This window comes from Peromyscus californicus, unplaced genomic scaffold (genome assembly GCF_007827085.1).
Source record: "Peromyscus californicus insignis strain IS unplaced genomic scaffold, ASM782708v3 Scaffold_9__1_contigs__length_137607984, whole genome shotgun sequence".
Classification (NCBI taxonomy): domain Eukaryota; kingdom Metazoa; phylum Chordata; class Mammalia; order Rodentia; family Cricetidae; genus Peromyscus; species Peromyscus californicus.
In genome coordinates, this window is record NW_026294617.1 from 37,647,364 (window position 1) to 37,653,784 (window position 6,421).

A 6,421-nucleotide genomic window follows, 5' to 3' on the forward strand; every position below is an offset into this window, starting at 1 on the left:
CTTCTCATTGGTTGTAAACCCAAACATGTGACTGCCTCGTCACTGCCTGAATGTACCGCCCTCCAGGTCCTTAAAGGCGTGCGCCACCGCGGCCACGCACTTGCTATGGCTCTAATAGCTCTGACCCCCGGGCAACTTTATTAACATACAATTAAAATCACATTTCAGTACAAGTAAAATACCACCACATTATATTATCTCAATTCACTATGAATACATGAGTTAACTTTTATAACTTTCCAAAGTCTATAGGCAATAAACAAATTACCAAACTGTCTCTCTGTTCTCAGCTCTGGTTCTTCAGCTACGGCTTTTATTTACCAGGCCTATTGACTCACCAAGACTTTGTCATTAGGCTAAATACTCAACTATGTTTGAACTATGCTTAGACTTTAAATCTCAGGGCAAATGGGATTTTTTTATCCTTCTTACAATATGACAGGCTGTACTGATAAAGAACCAGTTTTTAAAAATGTAACTAAGAGTGATCATAGCTTTAAATTATGAATGATCAAAACCCTGAAAAGCATCTTTGTGTACATTCAGAAAGGAAGTATTTTCTCCTGGCACACTCTGCCTTCCCCTGTGGTGTCCAGGGCACAAGACTTGTGGAGTACAGACTAGATGTCAGTGTCTACTTAGGCCCAACCTGAAGCATGCTCAGCAGCCCTGGAAGGGGGTGTAAAATGTAACAGAATTTAGAAAGTCATTCATCTTTGATGTACTCTAACCAGCACATCCAGAAATGTATATCTTGATAATTAATTATAACCACATGTATTGTCAATTTTTTTAGAAAGGGGGAAAAAGGGTAAGATACCAATGAGTTACCAAATTCATGGAGATATTTGAGCAAGTGAACTGAATTAAACCACCTATTTGTGGGGTAGAAATCAATTAGGTCTAGGTACTTTTACTTATAATGAATGTCGGTTCCACGGGACTTTTGATTTTTTTGTTACTGGTGTTGATGATGCTTTTTAAAAAATAAATAAATAATATCTTGCTATGTAGCCTAGGCTGGCCTCAAGATCCTCTTGCCTCAACCTCGCAAATGTAAGATTTACAGACATGTGCTACAACACCTGGTTAAGACTTTTGCTTTTGACAATTTTCTTTAAAAGAATTTTCTTATTGGTATGAAGTGTTGTTAAATAAAGCTTTGGACAATATGGCTTTAAAAATAATGAACATACACTTGAACCCAGAGCCTCATGCTTTCTGACCAAGCACTCTCCCAGCCGAGCTACACCCCCAGAAGAGGCTTCTATTTTTATATAAGCTGTATAAACAGAGAATTCTCACCTAATACTGCTGCATACACATTGTTATGTTATCACAAAATAGCACATTTTTACGGGTACTGTATATATATATTTGGCTGCTTTTGGACTTACCCAGTTCTCAAGAGATGATGTCAAAAAAAATAAATTTATAGCATGTTCTCTCTTTAGATGTTTTTAATGAAGAAATTAAATACTATGATTTCTAAATTAAAAAGAACTAAACATTTTATGACAACCTACTTTCCCAGTTTTCCTTTCAAAAGGTTAGTTCCAATCTTACTGACATGCAAGGTATACTGGTTTTACTCCATTCTCTGTGGTGTTGGGCCTTAACATTTTTAACTATTTCAGAAAAAAGTAGTAGTTAAATATGAACTTTTATCTTATGCTAATCTATTAGTCACAATTGGCTCTTTCCATTTATTCAAACTCACAATTAACAAAATAGCATTAGTAAGTAGCACCTATTGTTTGTCAAGTACCATGGAAAAGACTAGATGCTTTACTTCTGCACCATACCTCACAAAATTCCAATACATTACCGCTGGCACCATTTTATGGATGAAGAAACTAAGGCTAGCATACTGTAGTCTTAATATGAAATATTCCTCACAAAAGACATGTCGAAGGCTTTGTCCCAGCTAGTAATACAACCAGAAGGTGATAGGATCATGAGACCAATAAATTCATCTCTAGAAGAGTGATGATGAGTCGTATTGAATGGATGATTGGGAGATGGTGCCTGCCTGGAGAAAGCAGTTCACTGAAGGACATGTTTTTGGAGGGTTTTTCTTGTCTCTGGCCCCTTCCTGATGCTACCTTTGCTTCCTGGCTGTCATAAAGTGAGCAGTTTTCCTCTGCCTCGTGTAGGCCCTGAAACAACGGAGCCAACAGACCATGGGCTAAATCCTCTGCGACCTTGAACCAAAGTGAGTCTTCCCACCCTTAAGCTGTTTATCTTGGGTATTTTGTTGCCACGATGAGAAACTGACATGCACACTATGTCTGTCCATACCACAGGAAGTCTGACATAGTGGTGAGGGTGTGACTCACCACCGTGTGTGGCCTCCAGGGACTGGGCCATACAGTTAGGATGCCATCCCTTTATCTGTTACACTTTTGGAAAATATTCCCCCAGTGTTGTATATTTTTGTGTTCTTGTGTTTTTATGGGCAGAACACATTAAAATTCTAATTGATTTGTTTTTGAGATTTCTTGTATTACTTCTGAGTTTCAGCTGGTGTTTTAGCTCCAGGGACCTGAAAACTATTCAAATGTATTTTCCCCTGTGTGTATGTGCATGCATAAGTTGTATGAATAGATGTATGTGAATATGCACATGCATTTATACATAAACATCCACATGTAGACATACTCTTTAATCCATATGATCAATATCTTGGTGTACAGTACAATGTATCTGGGGCAGCTTTTGTGAGTCACTGGGATACTGAGCCACCAGAATACAAATCTCTGACTTAGATTTGTGCCAAGTGATATGATTAAGCCAAGACTATTTAACCCAAGCCCCAGTGAGTCATTCCAAACCCTTGAATCATACTGGCTGACCTGACAAAGTTTCTGCTGAATTATTGCCTTGAGAATTCTTTGCATGGCTGGTTGAACACTGGATGTCTTCAGGCCTTGTGATTTATAGCTGTTTGTCATCTGAGTGCCTGTCTGACCCAATGGGCATACCCATTGCATTTCCACAGAGAAGAAGTATGCTTGGCATTATATATTGGTAGGTTCAAATTGGTTCTAAAGTTTAGGCCATTAGAGGAGAGTGTATAGTATACTGCAGTCATTGTGTGGTGTGTGTGTGTGTGTGCATGTGTAGATTTCCTGTGTATAGAAAAAGTTGAAGCTACAGATTACAGTATGGAGATATAGAAATGTATATAGACACAAAATAGAATACTTACATAGGGCGGTAGAGTATGGCTAAGAATTTTCCCTGATTATTCTTTTATAACTTCTGAATTTTGTTTAATGGGTTTGGACTATCTTTTCATAAATGATTTTTATGGTGAAAATTAATTCCCATTTTTATTTGCTTATTTTTGGATTTGTTGATTTCTTATTAGCATGTATCAATTATATATAGTGATAGGTTTTATTATAACATTTTTGCACATGTACATATTTTATTCATGGGTGCACACACACCTTTGCCTTTCCTTGGCCCTCTCACACTCACCCCATTTCTCTTCCCAGCTTGTCTCTCTTCTATTGTGATGTTTTTGTACTTGTGTTACCCAGTGAGTTTCTCTGGAGTGGTTTATAGGATCATGGGCACCCTACCAGTGGTTATACCAATGAAAACAACATTTCTCTCCTTCTCCTACCCCTCAAATTAACCATTACCTACATGCAAACCCTGAGGGAGGCAGGGAGCCCCATGAGCCCTTCCCCATTGCATGACAGAACTTGATGGGCCCAGTTTCATGCAGCCCGTCACAGCTGCTCTGAGTCATGCCATGCCTGGAAATCAGCATTCCACACCCTCCCCCTCCATCCTTCCGCCCTTACATTCTTTCTCCCTCTTCTTCTACAGTATTCCCTGCGCCTTCAAGGGGGTGATATGAATGTCTCATTTGTGTCTGAGTGCTCAACAGTCATGAATTCTAAGTACTCTGACCGGTTAGGAGTCTGTGTAGTCACTGCTTAGCATCGCAAAAGAAGCTTCTCTGACCAAAGCAGGCAGCAGCCCCGCCAGTCTGCGGTCATAACCAGAGTTAATAAGAAGGCAATTTGACGGTCATGTTATTTCCGAGAAGCAAAACGAGAACAGCAGCTTCCACAGTGGGACCCAGGACCACGCTGGTCACTGAAATAGTGAAATTTAAGTTCACGGATGTCACTGATGGTACAGCAGTATGTTCTTGCTAGCTATTTATTGATTGATCTATTTATAGACAGGTTCTCACTGTGTAGCCCTTGGTTAGCCTGGAACTCAGTATGTAGATCAGGCTGGCCTCAAACTCACAGAGTTTGCCTCTGCCTCCCCAGTACTGGGACTAAAGGCGTACGCCACTACTCCCACTTTAATAATACAGCAATATTTTCTAATCACCTTATGAAAATAATGCAATGTTGATTATAGGAAAAGCTACCAGTTTCGAGGTGGTTTAGTAACGTTGCATATTATACAAAATTTGTTTATTCTGTCATGTGGAGTCTAGTTGCTATGTACTTACTCAAGCCAGGACCCTATTTGGTTGCCTAGAACTACACTTCCCAGGTTGCTTTGCATCTAGCTAAGATGCACCCCATGGAATGCCCTCACAATAGGGTGAAGAGTAAGAGGGCAGGAAGAAGTCGGGGCATGTTTACCGTCCATGTCCCTTGTCTAACACTATCCGTGTCTGTTCTGCGGTCTCCGCACCAACCAGAAAGGCTCCACTGCGGTGTTCCTATGGTGGAGCCTGGTCCCAGGCTCTGATAGTGCAGCTTCCTCCCCCTGTCCGTCAAATCTGTTGGAGGACTTCCGGTTGCTCATCTCTAGGGTACACGTTTGGCTTTGAGTTCTTCCATTTTGAAAGAACCAAGTCTTTATACCAAATTTTCTGTCAGAAAACTTGAAGTGGCCTCTGTTTTTCTGGCCTGAGAGAATGACCAAGAAACTACATTTTCTGTTTCTTATTTGAAATATTCTTCCTTGTCCACAAGTAAGAAAGGTATTTCAGGGCCCCTTCACATAGCGTGCGAACATAGATTCAGGATGCAGGATTCCCAACACACTGGTATTTGGTTAGGTTTTTTGCACTCTAAACCTATACTACTTTTTCCTTTCTTCGACTTTTTTTTTTTTTTTTTTTTTGAGATAAGGTCTCACCCTATAGCCTACGCTAGCCTTGAACTCACTACATATTCTAGGCTGACTTTGAACTTGTGACAATATTGCTGCTTTAGCATTCCACGTACGGATATTATGAGTGTGTTCCACCATGCCCATATTTTTTTTTATCATTATTCAATGTTTTAGATGACTTTGTGTGTGTGAGAGAGATAGAGATAGAGACAGAGACCCTCTAAGTAGCCTGGGATGGCCTCAAACTCAGAGATCTGCCTGCCTCTGCCTTCCAAGTGCTGAGATTGAAAGCTTAAACCATCACGCCTAACTGTAAATGGCATTTTAACTGATTTAACTAATTTGGGCTGTGCACCAGCACGAACCCTCTTTAAATTTCCCTGCACACTTTAGCAGACTATTTAGCTATTGGTAGGATGGGACTATCTAAAGGCATATTCAACAGTGATAAAGAAAGACATCATACTGTTTCTATGAAGATTAGCTAAGCCTGCCTCCTTGTTCAGCTGTATATAACCTTGTCTCCCTGTTTATCTGTGTGTAATAACCCCACCCACCTCCTTGTTCAGCGGTGTGGAATAACACCACCTCTCTGTTCAACTGTATATAATAAACAGGCTGAGCTTTCGGGGCGCTTTGGGCTTCTCCGTCAGAGAGCCCACTCTACCCCATCCCATCTTTTCTGTCTGTGTTTCTGTCCTTGTTTCGTTCCCTTAGTGCCCCAGTCAGATCAAATCCTGAGAGCCGCGCAAGGACTCAGCATGTAACGACTCCCTTTTTTTTTTTTTTTTTTTTTCTTCTTTTTTTAAGCAGGGGATAGCGCGAACGCAGTCCCCCACTACCACAAATTATGCAGTCGAGTTTCCCACATTTGGGGAAATCGCAGGGGTCAGCACATCCGGAGTGCAATGGATAAGCCTCGCCCTGGGAAAACCACCTTCGTGATCATGGTATCTCCCCTGCCAGGTAAGTATAACGACTCCCTTCTTGCTGCATGAGATTTGTCCTTAGCTCTGTAGGCAGCAGTCCCTGTTTGTCATCCGCAGCAGTGTGGTCCCATGTCTCTACCACAACATCACCAATGGATTAGGCGGGATGTTCTCCTTTAATTTGGGGTGATCCTCATAAAAGGGGCAAAGCAAGGTGCATGGGAACTCTGGGACTTCCTTTTTGTTTCCTTTGAGAGGGAACTAGGTTTTCATTTCTCTTTCATAACAAACTTTGTCTGCCTTTGCAGATAATTTTCCCTTTTCTTTAGCAGACATGGTATTTCACCTCTCTGAACACAATTTAGAAAATCCTGAAATTGGCCAAAGTGGCC

At 40.9% G+C, this 6,421-nt stretch overlaps 1 non-coding gene across 1 annotated transcript; it reads right to left on the bottom strand.

Moving 5' to 3' along the window:
* Positions 1 to 5,910: 5,910 nt before the first annotated feature.
* LOC128106846 (U1 spliceosomal RNA) lies at positions 5,911 to 6,074 on the bottom strand. The gene has a single exon (XR_008216886.1). It is a non-coding gene; the product is annotated as a U1 spliceosomal RNA (small nuclear RNA).
* Positions 6,075 to 6,421: the final 347 nt, after the last annotated feature.